This window comes from Agelaius phoeniceus, chromosome 2 (genome assembly GCF_051311805.1).
Source record: "Agelaius phoeniceus isolate bAgePho1 chromosome 2, bAgePho1.hap1, whole genome shotgun sequence".
Classification (NCBI taxonomy): Eukaryota; Metazoa; Chordata; class Aves; order Passeriformes; family Icteridae; genus Agelaius; species Agelaius phoeniceus.
The window spans coordinates 102445240-102463791 of NC_135266.1; positions in this window are offsets into that span (position 1 = coordinate 102445240).

The window sequence follows — 18552 nt, forward strand, 5'->3', positions numbered from 1 at the left end:
CAGGCTTAATTAAGGTTTTATGCCGTTCCTTGGTTTCCTTATCCCAGTTTAAGAGAGGGGAAATAAAGCTCACTTAGAAATGTTTTGTGCATGGCCATGAGTAGTTTAGAGTAATGGTTGATCTCATACAATTTCCGAACTTTATTAAATCTGTGGTAATTTTTAGATAGTTTTACCTTTCGCCTAGAGACTCATCTCCATAACCATATAGGAGGGGTCCATTTAATATTACAAATAAATAGATTTTCTGCCACTCCAAGATTTAAATGCAATTGATATTTTGTTTACTGTCTACCTCTCACCTAATCTGACCTTCTCCACTTGTCATCCTTTTTTTTTTCCCAAACTGGTAAACTTTGAGGATGTAATTTATACAAAAAATTCTGTGCTATTAAAGAACCCAACATAGCTTATTGTACCTAAATAAAATTCCCAGCATGTGAAGTCCTTAAAATTAGCATTGATTTGAAGTCATTTTCAGACATATTAGATCAAATTCTCATCCCTTGGAGCCTGTTGACAAGGATTACAATCATATTTTTCCATCCTGGTCCCCAACAGAAAAAAGTAAATCAAAATGAAACACTTAATTAGTCTGAAACATATTTTCCTATTAACTGAATAGTTGCAGCAATAACTCACTGGTACTTTGGAGTTAACATGGTTTTCCCCTTCCTTAGTGTTATCCTTAGTGGGAAGTGCATAACTCCTGCAATAAATCAACGAGCACAGCTACTGCTGACGCTGATCTCGTTTGAGCATGCTGCCTTGCCCTCCAGAGATGCTCTCCAGGAGGTTTCCTTGGCTTGAGCCCACACATTTATTTAACCCACATGTTGTTTTCCCAAAGGAGCATCTCAACAGCTTTGAGCCCTCCTCCCAGCCGATGGACACGGTACAACCATAAACTCCAGAGCAGCAAAAGAGGAATTTCCACTACCCAGCATTTGTCATGCAGTGGAAGTGGGCCGTTGTGTCAAGGCCAATGGGAATCTCTGAAGGAAGATTGGTTGTTTCTTCCCAGCTGGTATCTTTGATGTAAACCTGCCCTCTCACAGTGGGAAGCCATTACCCCTTGTCCTGTAACTCCAGGCCCTTGTCCAAAATCCTTCTCCAGCTCTTTTGGAGCTCCTTTAGGCACTGGCAGGGGCTCTAAGGTCTCCCTGAAACCTTCTCTTCTCCAGGCTTAACACCTCCAGCTCTCCCAACCTGTCTCAGGAGTAGAGGAAAGAATATCAGCCCTCAGAATATCTTTGTGACATCCTCTAGCCCTGATCCAATAGGTCCATGATGTTGTAGCCAGGTGGGGATCAGTCTTTTCTCCCAAGTAACAAACAACAGGACAAGAGGAAAGAGCCTCAAGGCTCTTTGTGCCAAGGCTTGGGTTGGATATTGGGGAAAATTTCTTCTTGGAAAGGGCTTTTCAGCCCTAGCACAGTCTGCCCAGAGTCCTGGTTGAGTCCCCATCCTTGGATGGATTTAAAAGCCACATAGATGAGGCATTTGGGGACATGGGTTTCTGGTGGGTTTAGCAGTGCTGGGGGAACAGTTGGATTTGATGATCTCAGAGGGCTTTTCCAACCCAAATAATTCTGTGATTTTATATCCTGTGATTGTCAGAGCAATTTCCCACTTGAATTTCTGATTGCATACAAGCAGAGATGGTGTTCCTCATGGTGGAGTCCCTGGACACTCATATTAAAAAATCTTTCCTGTAAACATTTGGGAGAAGTTGTACTTGCAAACGGGGTTGGTTTGAAATACTAATTCTTACACTTGGGGGGCAATGCCAGTAAAACCAGTGCAAATTGGTCTCTCAGTGACTAGGAGATCTTTGGAGTTTTAGAAATGCTTTTCACAATAATTAATATCCAGGGACAAACACAATCAAGGCTTGCACAGCTAGGGCTGGAGCATGCTGAAGCCTCAGGCAGCCTGAGCATCAGATGGCCTGGGTCCTAGAGAGCCTGCAGTGGGACTTCTAATGAGATTAAATCCTTTCAACTCTATTTTATTTTGCAGCTCTGCCCCATGAAGGGTCTCTGGGGGACTTGGGCTGTAGAGGAAGGTTGCACTTCAGGCTGCTTTGCAGATGTAGGGCATCATCCTAGAGCCATTTTTTTTGTCCAGCTGTAAGTAAACTCATGAACACCACTGTGTTCTGTGGATGTCCCAGGGTACATCAAGGGTTTTAATTCTCCTAATTATGACTTGCTGGGAAATACTTTCATTTTCACATAGATCCTGGAGTTAAAGAGAAAAGATTCAGTGAAGCATTAATTTGTGTTAAAAATTTCTTACATTGAGACTATCTGAGTTAACTTTTACTCTCTTTATTTAGTTTTTTCTTAAAATTAAATTAACATGTCTGCATGTCTTTTTTAAATTATTCATAGAATCACAGAATCACAAAAACATAGAATCACAGACTGGTCTGGGATAGAAGGGGCTGTTAAATGTCATCTAGTCCAACCTGCTGCCATAAGCAGGGACATCTTCCACTAGACCAGTTCTGCTCAGAGCCCTGTTCTCTCCTTCAGTAGATTCCTTTACTGGTTTTGTAAAGCATCCCCTTCTCCAGCCTTGGGGGGAGGGGGTGGGGGGGTTCAAATTCCCCAATTTGAACATTTATGGAGTTCAAATGTCAGCTCTACATTCACCTTATCTTCTTCCCCTTCACCCTGCTCCCTGCTAGAGCTGGGCATGATCCCACACAGGACCAAATACCTCAGGAATAATGATCCCAGCTTGCCCCAGTTTAAAAAATTTACTTACCCTACCATTGATTTGGAATTTCAAAAGTTCTGGGTAGGAAAGTGCTGATTTCTTTTTATGGAGATAAAGCACTTGGTGTTACTCTTCAGCTCCCCAAGCTCCTCACTCTTCAGTTTTACCAAGTGTGCACAATCACTTCTTAATAAAATAGTGGAGTAAGGGCAGGTTAATAAATGGATATGCTGTGAATATGGTGAGTGACATGGCTGGATCTAATCTGTATTTGGATGCCATAAAAATGCATTTCCCTGCAGCACGTGAATTTTATACAAATCACCCACAGAGCCCAAATTGCAAGAACAAGAACTGAGAGAGGCACAGGGTCAGGGGGACAATGACACCCTCCTTCCCCCATTGTCTTTGTGTTTTTCCTGAGCACCAAGCACGTGCCATCCCGTTACAAAGGGGTAAAGAACTTGGTGTGATTCCCAAAAGCACAGTCAGTCTCGTGCAGCTCATGCCACACAGCCTCCAGGGTGCTGGTCAGGTGAGCAGCCCCAGATTTGTAGGCAGAGATGTGAGTTTTCTGGGGAATGGGTTGAGAGGGGGTTTGATACATGGGGTAACATGAACAGCCCAGACTGGACAGATGGGGAAACTGAGGCTGGTGAAAAGCCACAGTACCCTCTCAAGGTTCAGATGTGGGCAATCCCAGCTCATACAAACCCGTGAGCAGTGGGAACCCAGAGGTGGCTGTTTCGTTTTTCATTTTGCTTAGCAAAAAAAAATTCAGTTAAAGTCATTATTTTTAATTTTCTCGCTTTGCCCAGAGATATGCATAGAAATGAAACTAATCTGGAGGCCCAGGACTCTCTGGTGAGCTGCTGGGCTGCAGGATACAGGATGTTCACCTCTTCAGGCATTCCAGCTCTGGGACTTCACAGGCTCCCGACTGGCATGGAGGAGTCTCCTTGTTCTGTGCTCTAACACTGCCACCCCCTGGCACATCGACACTTCCAGGGATGGGGAAGCCACAGCTTCTCTGGGCAACTGTGCTGGTGCCTCACCACCCTCACAGGGGAGAATTTCTTCCCAATATTTAATGTAAATCAGAGAATCACAGCATGGTTAGGGTTGGAAAGGGCTTTTAAAGCTCATCTCATTCCAATACCCCTGCCATGAGCATGAGCACTTTCAATAGACAGGGACACCTTCCACTAGACCAAGGTGCTCCAAGTCTTGTGCAAACTGGCCTTGAATATTTCCAGGGATGGGGTATCTACTGCCTCTCTGGGCAACCCAAATTCCCTAATTTTGCACTGTGACTCCAGGTGCATCCAATGAAGCCACCAGTGCATGCATCAAAACGTGTGTTTTTAAGGGCTTGTTTTACTTCTCATTATCCTGCTCTGATTTTGTTAGCAATAAATTCATGTTATATCTCAAAGTTGAGCCTGTTTTGCCCTTGATGGTATTTAGTGAGCGATGTCTCCTAGTCCTCATCTCAATTTACAGGCCCTTCATTAAATTCTCTCTCCACTGTTCAGCTGCAGCAGGGAAGTGAGTGAGTGAGTGGCTTTTTTTGAGCTCCTGGCATCTGGCCAGTGTCAACCCATGACATGTGGAATATCTCTCTGGCCAGTTTGGGTCAGCTGTCCCAGCCATGCTCCCTCCCAGTTCCTTGTGTAGCCCCTCACTGGCACGGCATGGGACAAGGAGAAGTCCTTGATTTAGAGTAAGCACTACTGAGCAAAAATGTCAATGTGTTCTCAACCTCATTCTTGTACTAAATCCAAACCCCAGGACATTGCCAGGTACTGGGAAGAAAATTAACTCTATCCCAGCTGAATCCAGGACAATGGAAAATGCTGGCAGCACAGGAAAGCATGGGGGCTGCCAGGAGAGGAGTGGAGGGGCTGCACAAATCCTTGACCACCTGAGCATCAGAGAGAAGAGAATATGAGGAGGCTGAACTGGGAGGGATAACATGATGTTGATGGAAAAACAAAGGCTGCTGTGTGTAGGGGAACCACAGGCACATTGAAGGGTGGTAGATAAAGAAGAGCTTCATTCACTGCTCAGCAGGAAAGAAGAACAGACAGAGGAGGATGCAGGGAATGCAGAGGAGTTTAGTAATTTCTTTTTTTGGCTTTAATCTTCATAAAAATGCAGATAATGAAAGAGGAGGTGAGAAAACAGGTCACAACAGGAGAGGTAGGATAAAGGAGAATGTAGATGTGTACCATGTATTCAGTGCAGGGTGTCTGGGAGAGATTGTGGATATGCTGGAGACAACAGGAAGAGGAACAAGCCCAGCCAGAAAAAGAGAGTTTACCAACCCATCTTCAGGGTGATACTGAATAACTGTTCACTGGATGCTTTTGTGTTTGACACCATTTGTGCCACAGGAGATGATCTCAGGAGTGTTTTGGCTTATGGCATGTCTGGGTGTCCCTGTCAGATGAAAATCCAGAGCCCCAACAGAACTATTGCTAAAACCCAGACAGAAAAGAGATCCTAGAGATGTGCATGTACAGCAATCACTGCATTGCTGTGATTGGTGTATGGACTCTGGCTACTTGGGCTTGTGCCACGTCCCCAGCCCTAGGGCCTCAACACTCCCTCCAAGGACCAAATCTCCAGTGGCTCCTGAAGAGGATGATCAACTGGAGGCCAGGTTTTGGGGCATCTTGCAGGAGTTTGCTGAACCAGGGGGCTGGGTTAAATCACAGTGCTGAAACTGTGGACAGTTACCTTCAGGAGCCAGCTCCATGCACACAGGATTTCAGATGGCTTCACGGAAGGGGTAATTTTTCAAGGCTAAGGAAGTGCAACTACAGAATGAAAATCTACAGTTATTCCCTTAGTGGAGCCAAAATAGGGTATCATTCCCCACTGCAGCCCACAGCATCAGCCAGGAAGACTTTCTCTCCTCATCCTTAGACTTCTTATTTCCAAGTCAGTCCCAGAGAGAAGTTGGGAGATTGGGCTCAGTCCAGTGATTAGGCAGGTTCCATGAAAATGAGGGGCTGCAGGGCCTGGCAAGAGTGCTCAAGGTGGCCAGACTGGACGTGTGAACTGATGTGAGTTGGTCATGGCAGGTACCTTGAATGGTCCATGGGGAGAAGCAGGAGCTTCCCTGAGCTCATTCAGTCAAAGCAGATACAGGGCCAAGGACTAATTCTGACATATTATATCCACATAGGCCTGATGGCCAAATGAAGGCCACAATACAATATGCTTGAAATTCCAGTTGGTCTTCAATATTTATTAAGGATTAAAGCTTTTTTTGGCTATTGTTCAAATTTGCTAAAACTGTGGATGTTCTGCAGTTTTCAAGTGGAAAATGATCTGGTCTTCACAGTTTGTTTGCCAGACACCTCAGCTGCCTGCCCTCTGGGCTATCACAGTCACTGATTCCAAAGCAACCCTGGAGACAGTTTGCTTAGATCCAGCCTCCACATCTGATTTCCTCCTTTATTTGTTTTTTTGTTCAAAAAGCTTGAACTGAAATAACATTTCAAAATCTTGAAATGCTTCAGGAAACCAACTAAATTTTCTCCACTCCAGTCAGAAAACTGTGGGCAGGAAGAGAATGCAGCAAACTGACTCTGCAGGGCTGAAGCTCCAGCCTTGAGGCCTTCACTCACCAGGAGCAATGTCTGAGCATTGCAGAATAATATCTGATTGCAGATGTAGTGAAATTAACATCTTTAATAACCACGGTTCCTTGAATATTTCTTCTGCTGCAGTACCAGATGACTTAAACCATGGACTATGAGTCTGTAAATCATAGAATCACAGAATATCCTTGGTTGGAAGGGACTTACTCAAGTCCAATTCCCAGCCCTGCACAGGACACCCCAAAAATCCCACCATGTGCCTGAGAGTGTTGTCCAAACAGTCCTTGAGCTCTGGCAGTGCTGGGGCCATGACCATTCCTTGGGGAACCTGTTCATTGTCTGATCACCCTGAGTGAAAAAACTTTTTCCTGATACCCAAACTAAACCTCCCATGACTCAGCTTCAGGCCATTGCCCTGAGTCCTGTCACTGGTTACAAGAGGGAGGAGATTGACACCTGTCCCTCTGCTCCCCTGCATGACGATGTTGAAGATTGTAATGAGGTTTCTCCTCAGTCTCCTCCAGGCTGAACAGAAGAACAGACCTCAGCCACTCCTCATATGGAGCCTTAAGGCCCTTCACCATCCTTGTTGTTCTTCAGATTCTCTCTAATGACAATGTCTTTTATTTCATGGTGCCCAAAGCTGCCCCAGCACTCGAGGTGAGGCTGCCCCAGTGCAGAGCAGAGAGGACAATGTCCCCTCCTGCCTGGCTGGCCATGCTGTCCCTGATGCCCCCAGGACATGGATGTCCCTCCTGGCTGCCAGGGCACTGCTGACTCCTGTTCACCTGGCCATGGGCCAGGAGCCCCAGGTCCCTTTCTACAGTTGCTCCCCAGCTCCTGTTCCTCAGCCCATGCACACAGCCCTGTCCCAGCTGCAGAATTTACTTGTACACAGAATCACAGAATGGGCTAGGTTGGCAGGCACCACAGTGGGTCATCTGGTCCAGCCTTTCTCCTCAAGCAGGGTCATCTCAGAGCACGTGGCGTTGGGTTGTGTCCAGACAATTCTGGATCTCAAGTGAGGGAGACTCCACACCCTTTCTGGATGATCTGTTCCAGTGCCTGGTCACTGCACAGGGAAGAAGTTCTTCATGTTCAGGTGGAACTTCCACTGCATCTGTTTCTGTCTGTGGCCTCTTGTCCCATTGCTGGGCAGCACTGAGCAGAGCCTGGTCCCTGCTCTGACCTCTCCCTGCAGGCACTGACAGACACTGATGAGGTGCCCTGCCAGTCATCTCCTCTTGAGGCTGAACAGCCCCAGATCCCTCAGCCTTTCCCATAAGAGATGCTCTGGTCCCCTCATCATCTCTGCAGCCACTGCTGGACCTGCTCTGGGACCTCTATGTCTCTGTTGTCCAGAGGAGCCCAAAACTGGACACAGCACTCCAGAGGTGCCTCACCAGAGCTGAGCAGAGGGGCAGGATCAGCTCCCTTGACCTGCTGTCAAGGCTTTCTCTTCCTAAAGCCCACAGGGATTGCCCCATTGGCCAGTGCACCCAGGCTGGGAAGTACCTGGGGGGAAGGAACCAGCATCAGCTTTCATGCTGTCATCTCCATTGCATAGTCACAGAATCACAGAATGAACTAGGTTGGAAAAGACCTTTGAGATCAGCAAGTCCAACCTGTGACCTGTGCACCCCAATGCACCCAGTGGCCTCCTTGGCCCCCAGGGCACTGCTGGCTCAGAACACCATGTTGTCCACCAGGACCTCGAGGTCCTTCTCCACAGAGCTATACTCCCTTGCATGTGAACTCTGCTTTGGTACATTATTGCTTTAAAGAACAAACCTGAAAACTGTTAATGTAAAGAGTTCAGATTCTAAAGGAAGTTCAGGCTTGGCTCTGAACATGCATTTTGTGACTTGTGGCTGTTTGCAAAAAGAAGCATCACAGGAGCACAGGACTCCTTGCCAATCCTTGTTTTGAGCTCTCTGTGAAATCTTGCACCATGTCCCAAGAGCACTGTATGGAAATAAAGCTTTTGTTTAACCTACTTATGTGGGCTCAGCTCCCATGGAAGAGATTGTCTGCCTGGTGAAATCTGTAACTCTGGCTGCCTGAACACCATCATCACAGAAAGAAAGTGCTGGGGGGAATAACTGCATATTATTATCCAAATAAGGTGCCAGAGTTTATTCATGGAGAGATGCCATTGAAGATGCTCTGATTGACTGCAACACAGCCAGGACAAGAGGGAAATATGACCCCCTACTCATGGTAGGTTCAAGCCTCGGGTCCTGTTCATAGGCTGACCCCAGGAACTCCATTTCTCACACAAGGGAGGGGAGGAATCAACCTGAAAACCTTCTCCTCTTTACTGCTGCTGCTATAGCTTTGTCCTTGTGGCTGATTATTATGAAGACCGCAGACTGTGCACACTGATGTCTGTGGGTGTGGAGAGGAACAGGAAACATGAGAATAATGTCCTGACCAGGTGAGGTTAGAAGACAAAAATGTTTTCATTTCATTAGGATGAACCTGCCTTGGTTGCCCACCCAGGCACTGTTGTCCACATGTGCCCAGCCAGCAGAGAATGGGCAGGTGGAAAGAAAATGGGTGAAGAATCTCTCCAGACAGGAAATCCTCCAGCTGTAATGAGACAGGAGGTTTCATGTCCTGAGAGGTCTCTAGCAGATCATTCCCCGTATCTGGAACAACAGGAGGCCCTAAGCAATGAGAGGAACAAGCCTTGCATGTTGCTTCTGTGGACTCAGAAAAGGAAAGGCACAAATGGATGCTCCTCAGAAAGCACTGGAGATGCCTTTGTGATTAAATGGCATCTGCTTGGTACCTTTCCCTGGCCAGCTAATAAACTGCCTTCCCCTTCCAAACACCCAAATTCCATGTTTGGAATATCCGTGGCCCCAGATGTGCCCCAAGGTTGTTTAGGGTGGTGCTTGTTGGACTAGGGACCAACTGCCCATATTTTATGGACAGTTTTATGAAAAATCCTTTTGCTAGGATTTTTTCTCCTGAGAAGCTGAGAGGCCTCAGAAACAAAATGTAAACAATAATTATCTGCTGCTGTGGAATGCAACAGGTGCATCTTTGATTGGTCTCATGTGGTTGTTTTTTATTAATGGCCAATCACAGTCTGGCTGTCTTGGACTCTCTGGTCAGTCACAAGATTTTATTATCATTCCATTCCTTTGTATTCCCTTCAAGCCTTCTGATGAAATCCTTTCTTCTATTCTTTTAGTATATCTTTAATATATAATTTTCTTTTAATATAATATATATCATAAAATACCAAATCACCCTTCTGAAACATGGAGTCAAGATTCTCATATCTTCTCTCATCCTGGCACCCCTGTGAACACCCACACAGTCACCACAGAAAAGGCAAATAGTACTGCCCAGTCACTGGACAATGTGCAATAAATGATGGGTTTGGACAATATGGGATCATAGATTAGAATCACAGAATATCCTGAGTTGGAAAGGACCCACATGGATCATCAAGCCCTTCTTGCCCTGCCCCAAGACCAATCCAAGAACTCCACCATGTGCCTGAGAGTGCCGTCCAAACATTTCTCCAACTCTGGCAGGCTTTGTGTTGTTACTATGTCCCTGGGGAGCTTGGGACTTTGGACATAATCTCCATGTTGCCTAAGGCTATGAAAGTCCAGAGACACAGTGTGCTGCTCCCTGTACATGGCTTTGAAACAAAATCTCAAGTAAATATGTAGTCAGAATGATAATTAATTCACTGAGTGGTGAATCAAGGTGTCGTTGAGAAGTCACTCTTGTTCACTTTCCTCTGGATATAGACAAGGCCCATCAATATGAACTGTAATCACTGTAATAGTTATCTGAAGAGAAAAGGCTGAACACCACGTTTAGGCAATACCTCTGATATTTATGTAAGTGACAGGAGATGCAGTGTTGAAGACATTTACCCTCAGTACCTCACACCCAGTGCTGGACACATTTCTAGGAGGTGTGACAAGCTACATGGCTGCTCTTGCAGCTACAAGGGAAAATGAGTTTAAAATGACTTGGAAATAAACTGCACCAAAGGTGAAAGAATATATCTTCTCCAAACTTTCCCCTTCTGAGCCCCTCTGCTATCCCATACTGGCATTGTGCAGGAAAAGGCATGTCCATGCTGTGGCAGTTGTTTTTATGCTGCCCTGTATTTGCCATAAGAACTGGTCCTAGAAAAACATTTTGCTCTTGATTTTGTACATCTCACCCAGTTTCAGCAGAGAAGAAAGGAACACATGGAGGCCTCCCTGGTCTCTCCAAGCTGGAAAAAAATTTCCATTATAGTCCTATTATTTTCATGCTGAAATATTTTATCTGAACTAAATTGTAACCAATCACAGGAAAATCTTCAGCATTAAAAAGACCAGGTACCACCAATGGAACAATTAACTCACTTCTGTAACATCAAACACAAGGTACAAATCTGAATAAAGTGTCTTCTGCTGTACATGTCACTGCACACATATATATGTACATATACATTCATATGTGTATATAGAAATAGATATGCATGCATACACTTAATCAGCACCCATTCACCACGAGAGGGCAGGCAAAGAATATGAAAATCAGTTGTCCTGTGTGTTCCCTGCAAATGCCAATGAGCAAATAATTCAGTGGCCAGAACATATCACCACTGTTTTCTTTAATCATCTCAAATGACTTTCTTATTATAGAATCATAGTATAGTTTGGTTTGAAAGGCACTAAAGTCATCTAGTTCACTCCCCCTGAAATAAGCAGGGACATCTTCAGCTAGACCAGGTTGCTCAGAGCCTTGTCCAGCCTGGCCTTGAACACTTCCAGGGATGTGACAACCACAGCTTCTGAGGGCAACCTGTGCCAGTGTTTCACCACCTTTATCAAAAATGTTTTCTTAGCATCTAAATGAAATCATCCATCTTTTAACTTAAAACCATTACCCCTTGTTCTAGTGCAACAGGCCCTTCTAAAAAGTCTTTATCCTGAATCTCAACCCTTACAACAACCTCACAGAGCACAGTTTGATGGCTATTTTTTGTTTTGTTTACTTGTTTTGAAAGTCTCTGCATTTTTCAAGGATGAAATGGTCTGAGCTAAGAGTAGCTCATCATGGGTTAACCCCAAGAAATGTCACAAGTGAAAGATGAGAAACTTCCTCAGTGCTGTGGCTAAAACCTCTTTCCTGGTTGGCATGGGTGTTGGCGTGTGTGTGTGCGTGTGTGTGTGGGTGTGGGTGTGGAGAAAGGGAGAGGTCAGGAGGAGTTGTATCTCTACTCACTTTTCATTGGGCATAAGTGGATATTCACTTATGCGTGGTAAAAGGACTGGAATGTCTTACCTGAGAGCTGAAATGACTGAGATCCAAACCTAGCATGGATAGGTTTGTCCATCCTCATAGTCCTGAGAACAGCTGATTTCATCCATTAAGTTGTGAAGTGTTCTATCAGCAAGAGGAACCTTTTGAAAATGTCCAAAGAGAAAAGAAGAGCTTATCTTCTTTTCACTCATGATATGGAGAGAATAAAAATACAGTAATCTTGATGCCAGAGAGCAAATCCAAAGAAGCACACCCCTTCATCCAGGAGATGCTTATAATATGGCATGGACAGACCTTTCAGATGGGCCATGACATCTGTAAGGATCACTGTCTAAAACACAGTGCCTTTGACCTGAGGAGGAAAAGGGGTGTACAATCCAACCCCAGAAGCTGCATCCCAATTTCTTAACAAAGATCTTTACATTTTTATATGAGGACATGCTTTATAGGGGTACTGAGGCTCTTCATGGAGGAATCCTGTTCAGGGCTTTGCTCAGTGGGATGATGGATGTCAGACCTTCAAAGCAACAACAGAATGGCAGAATCATTTATAACATTTGTAACACATCCAGAGATACCATCATCAACTGGCTTCTCTCAAGGAAACCTGGGAATTATCTTAAGGAATTGATATATCCAACCTGGGCTGAAAAGCTGGGATTTACACCAGCAAGAGGTACATCCACAACCAGAAAAAAAAATCTCCAAATTCTCTGTTTCCTGACTACAAGAGGGACTAATTTCCCTTAATTTTGAATCTATGTCTGTGTTAGTCATTCACCACTCCCTTGTTCACAGGAGAAAGTTGGAGCTCCTTGTGGGTGATTAATCTGCTGGAGAATGAGATGAATCACAAGCAAGAAGAGCTTCTATTTCCCTCCATAAGCTGTGGAGGTTATCAGAACCAGTGTCCTTTGATAGATACTAACCTTGTACATGTCTATATTTGATCAGAGATATCACATCTTTTTCACCTATGACATCATTCTGGGGTTACAATTTTCTACGAGAAAAAGGAGACCAGGAGTTTGCTCAGCTCCTCAAACTTGCTGCCATCACTTCTACCTGTCAGGGAGCTGGTGATACATATGTGAGCATAATTATCTATGCTTCTGTGTTGCCCATATTTCACCATTCCAGTGCACTAAACTTCCTAGTGGAAAAGTTGCCTGTGCCCTGGCTCTGAAGTTTTTGCTGAGGGCATCCCATCTCTGAAATCAAGATGTTCAGCAGCAAATTATGTTTCAATGTTTGGAAAAATCAAATAGATAAGCAGGATTGTTTCCTTCAGTTTGTTGCCCTATGTCTGCTTTCCCAGTCCACTGAACTAACTCCAACATTCCCCTATATCTCCCAGTGCATCCCCAGCTTCATTCTTTGGTCCAAATGGGTTGTTATGATGCCTTAGGATTTTGGCCTTTATATTTTTCAAATCCTGTACTGCATTAGTGCATAACTCTAAACTCCATATAAAGTGTTAGTTAACTGCCTTCACATTTTGGTCAGACAAAACCATCCCTCTAGGCCTGAAATTCAAGGAACAGCCTACAGCCTCAGGCCTCGAAAAGTATAAACAAAATTGAGTTAGGGACGGAAGCAAACTCAGGGAATATGACTTCTTTACCTGAAGCTGTAACTGGGGGATTAACCCCTGATATGTAAATGGACCAAACTTATAATTGTCTGAAAAATTTGTGACCCTGGTCCATCTTGGGTGTAGCCTCTCTCAGAGGCTTTCCACTACCAAAGGGGTACCTGTTTACACCCAGAGGTGTGCCTTTAATAAACACCTACTTTTCATTCTCCTAATCTTGTCTAGCCTCTGTTCTAGGTAGTTGTTTTCTGTTCTTTCCCTGTTATCTATGGAATTTTGTTCCCATGGAGTTGCCAATAAGCACTGATGGGGGGGAGAGGGAACTCCTTTGGTTTCTTTGGGAGTTTCTCTGGGGGTGGAGAGGGAGGAGATACTGTGAGAATGGGGGCAGGTAAAAAAGGAGACAGGGTTGGGGGTGTTATAGATGGATAATGGGATGATTGGCTCTCGCAATTTAGGGATGAATATTGTGTGTATGTTAAGAGAAGCTTTATTGATGTATAGTTATGTTATTGTAGTTTGTTGTTTAGATGTCCTCTGTTCTCCCCTCAGTTCCCTTTTCCCCCCCTCTGTGTTGTTGCCATCAGACAGCCTCGGTTATCCAGGACAGGTAGAAAGAAGAGGTGTACAAAAGCTTGTTGCTGGGGGGATGTGGCATGACAACAGTTCACCTCCAATCAAGTTACAAGAGAGCAGTCTCCACTGATAAATGGCAAAGAAGAGCTGAGTGACAGACTGCAGGAGAAGCCAGGGCTGGCTGATGCACACCCCCAACCCCCAGTGAAGCATCCATCTTGAAGATGTGCCACGTGGTAGGCAGCCATGAGGGAGCCTCCCAGGCCTGTTTCTCCTTATTTAGTCCTTTTGATGTAATTTTTATTAAGGTTTTAATAAACCTTTTAAAGCTTTGAGAAGTGAGCGGTTGTTTCTGTGAAAAATGTGTATTTTATGATTGGCTTTTTGCAAATATTAAAATGAATATTATATGTGTTGTGTTAGAAAGTTATGCTGTATTAATTCTCTTAAGTAATGTGTTAAATATAGTTTTAGGTTATAACATAAGGTTAAAATAGAAACTATGCTATGTAAGATACTTTTTTAAAGAAAGGATTTGCACTGAGATAGCAGCCACAGGACACCTAAATCTTTCAGAGAAAGAGAATTTATTGCTCCATTATCAGGAGAAATGAACTTCTTTCCGCCTTGCTCAGTCCTGATGATGTCGTTAGGATTAAGAAGAAGTTGACACTGACCAGACAGAATCCTGTGTCTGAATGGAATTTATGCATCATGTATGAAGTGTATGAATATGCAACAGGCTGTTGCTTTTAAGGGTTAATCCTCTGTTAATGGGTGTCCTTTTTCAGGCTTATTTTCCCCAGAAAGACAAAGTACCTGGACTGTCCATAATTCTTTGTTTCCATTGTCTTGTATTGTCCTAAATCCTAATTGTCCAAATTATTATTACCCTAATTATATTACTATTTTTATAACCATTTTATTACTGTTAAGCTTTTAAAATTTTAAAAACAAGTGATTGGCGTTTTTCACATTTCTCACAGGGGCAGGGCTCTCTCACTTTCCGGCATCAGAGAAGGACAGCCAGGCTGTCGCTTACTGCGGGGAGAATTCACCAGCACTGCTGGAGCTCAGCCCTGAGACACCTACCTCTATCTGCTCGTGTGCCTAGTAGACACCTGTCTGGTAAACCAAGACAGACAGTAGCCCCTCCAAGACATCAGCTAGATGGTGCAGATATTTTTGTCCTCCTGCATTATGTTCTACCCGAAGCAGTACACACAGGGACTGGCACGACAGACTGTCTGCACAGCAAGGACCATGCTCAGAGTTTAAGTCAGGATTTCAATCATTTTCCGTCACGGAAAAAAAAACCCCTCCAAAATATGTCATTGGGGATGGAAGTTATATTATTCAAGAGAAGCTAACACACTGTGCAGGAAGCAGAGGCGTTTTGGAAATAACACACCTGTAAGCTATTTAAAAAAAAAATGACATAGTGATGGAACAAGGGCTTGTTATGGGGAGGATCAAAGGGTTTAAGGAACATGACAAAAATAGAGCATTTCTAAGCAATTTCTTCTCTCCCTAGGATTATGACTGCAAATTTCTTTTCTCTTCAGTTCTTGCCTAAAAAAACTGACATAAAAGGAGCAAAATCACACTCTCAGCCAACAGTGGTGAAATCCTTTTCTGCATGATCTGTGTCATCATCAGCTTCAAGGCCTTGCACACAGAATGACAGTAATCCTTTTACTAGCTTCCCTACAGTAAGACATCAAATAGTCAAAATAAAGAGGTGGAAAGGAGGGGCAACAAAAAGGGAAATTTGATTATTTCAATGGTGTTTGATAGTTTAAACTGATTTTCATAAGGTATTAATCAATAGCAGGGACTGAAAATGCCAGACATTCCCCCATCCAAAAGGAAACCAAGAGAAGGAAGAATGGATGACATTTCACACTTTAAAATGAGCAGGAGGTTTAGAGTGAAACATGATCTTTAACCCCATTAGCACAGACAACAGAGGACACTGTTCTGCTGCTTGTTTGGCACCACCTGATTCATAGATCCTCCTGCTATTGCAATGGTAGAGTTATGATAAATATTTGCAATAGAAACCACATCAGTCTCAGTAGTGGGCTATTCAAGATAAACCAGATTTGTCCCACGGAGCGCAGTTTCCCAAACCTGCTGATTAAGCTTTGGGATGTTCAAACACAGGCAAGAAGATGTCCTTGGAGATAACAGTGGGTGGAAAAAGTGGTGGATATACAGTAGTGGACAGAAACACCTGAAATCTGGGTTGGATGCAAGATGCTTCCAACCATCTGAGTTGGCAGGCAAGTGCAAGAAAGGCAGGAGCTCCCTGTCCTTATTGCCCTCTTGAGACATTCACCTGGCAACTCTGCTTGCAAGCTGTACATCAAAGTCTTGCTGGGCAGTGGTGTATGTCAGAGGTCCACAGAGGATGGAAAATAAAACCAGAGGGCCCTGGAGACCCCGGAGTTTTGTCCCCTCATGCAAATTCCATTTGCCCCATTTCAACCCTCCAAAAATTATGAGACTGAAACTCCCATGATGTGGGTTTACTTGTCTGGAAGTTTTGCCCGTGTCTTTTTCCTCTCCCTTTTCCCTTACTGCCTCACTGCTGCATGCCCCAGCAACCCTCACATCTGGGAAGATGTTTCCATCACAACTTACTTGTATTATCTTCTGTGGTCTCTCAGTCTGTAGAAGACCTTTATCACCAAAGCCATGTCATCTTTATCCTGCAGTAGTACCTTCTTACACCAGGAGTTTCCACAATATCTGCCACTCCAAGTGATGTACAACATTCCAAAGCACTCCACAAATGTCTTGAGCACTGTGAACTTTTCATTCTTGCTCAATTTTTTTGTCATTGGCTGCCAGGGCATCAAGCAGTGCCTGGGGACCCTGTCACGCAAGAGTGACAAGGTGAGCCAGGACTATGCCCAGGCCTGTGCTCATCCTTCCAATCACTGATCCATAATATGGGTGCAGCTGACTGCTTCACAGCTGGTCATATCTGGCTGGGGGAGGGTGAAGTGCCCCAGGAGAACTGGACATGTGTCTTTTACCCTGCTTTTGGGATGAATTTCACAGCTATTTGGGTCACTGGTAGCTGATTTTGAGCTAGTTCAGGTGTGTTTCTTTTGCAGCTGTTCCTGAAGCTGTCTGCATCTTGCAACACCAATGTCTTCATGGCCCAAGGTGAGGTGGGCCTGAGGAAGATTTTGGCTGGGACCACAGGGGACTGAGCCAAGCCTAGTCTAGGGAGATGCCAAGAGCAGCTTCTTCTTCTTTGAGTTCAGCTGAAGACACAGTACCTGAGAGCTGTGGGCATGATATGATGAGAATGCTATGGGACAGGAATCACACCTGACCCATACAACTTCCCTTTTCTGCTCACCACCAGCATCAGCACCAAGACAAGCCAAAATCCCAGCATGTGAAACATCATCATATTCCTAGCATCAAACTTCCCTCAACACTGAAGGAATAGAAAATGGGGCCAGAGCAAACCTCTTGGACCTCTTGTTCCTCATGTTTGTTTTTTTTTAAAGAACAAGCTATAATCGGAGCAGGAGGAAATGGAGCATAAATATTAAACTTTGTTTAGTCTTGGGAAATATAATTTATACTTAGAGTTGGGCATCCTGTTGACATGATAGGACCTATTTTAAGTGTGAGGTGAGCACATGGTCAACCTGTAATCTTTTGCAATTGTATAAAAACTGCCAGTTCTCAGTTCTTGTCTTCTTTATTTTGTCTTATTTTTCTTCCTTTTTTTTTTTTTTTTTTCTTTTAAATGTAATTTCTAGAAATCAACTGGGCTAACATCAGTTCAAGATAATGATACTTATAGAGGCAGTGATGTCTTGGAGCATCTCAGCAGCTGGAAATTTTGCTTTCTGTTCATGCATTTCTGCTTGTCTTCATGCCAGCCCCACCAACCAAGCCTGTTCACCTCTACTATGGAAGAATGGGAATCCCATGAGACTTGGAGGGGTGAGGATATGGTGAAGATTGACTTTGTGTGACCAGCACTGACCTGTGGGCTCTTTGTTTTGAAGTGCAATTTGCCAATTGCCACCTCCTGCAGCCCTAGTACAGAAGAATGTAGGATTTGTGCATGGCAGGTACCAGCAGAAATTATTGTAGGACTGAGGGTTCCAAGCAGTTTTGGAGGCAAGATCCTATCAGTCTGCAGGGTGTGGTGTCCCTCCTAGAGTGCTCAGGTCCTTTTGTGGGGTGTACAACAATGCTGTCAGATAACTCAGCTCCTCACATCAATCCCATTGAGGGTTAGCTCTCTTCTGGGCACCCTTCCCCACCAAACCAGATTGTTCCTTCCAAGCTGGGTGTAGTCCTTGGGTTTTCTTCAGGGCCTGGATCAGGTTGGCTGCTTCTGTTCCGCACAGTCCTTCTGCACTGTTCTAGGACAGCTTTGCACGCTGTCCCCACCTTACTCAGGGCCCTCTAAAAGAGAGTGAAACAACTGTCTCAGGGTAGTGGGGTCACCTTCCAGAGGTAGATAACTGAGTATTGTGCACCTGGACATGTCCACCTTCCACTAGAAAAGGGTGAGGTTTGTGTGGATTAGGCCAGGGATATCACTCCCTGGGAGAGATATCTTTAGTGGGAGAGATAACTGGAAAAGCCATCTGCACTTAGGTGTCACTGGGAATAAACCATTTGCTGACCCAAGTTTCTGCTGCCCACACACTAGAGATGGAGTCTAACAACAGCAGGATCTGTAGGAATTATTCCTGCTGCTTCCATGTAGTC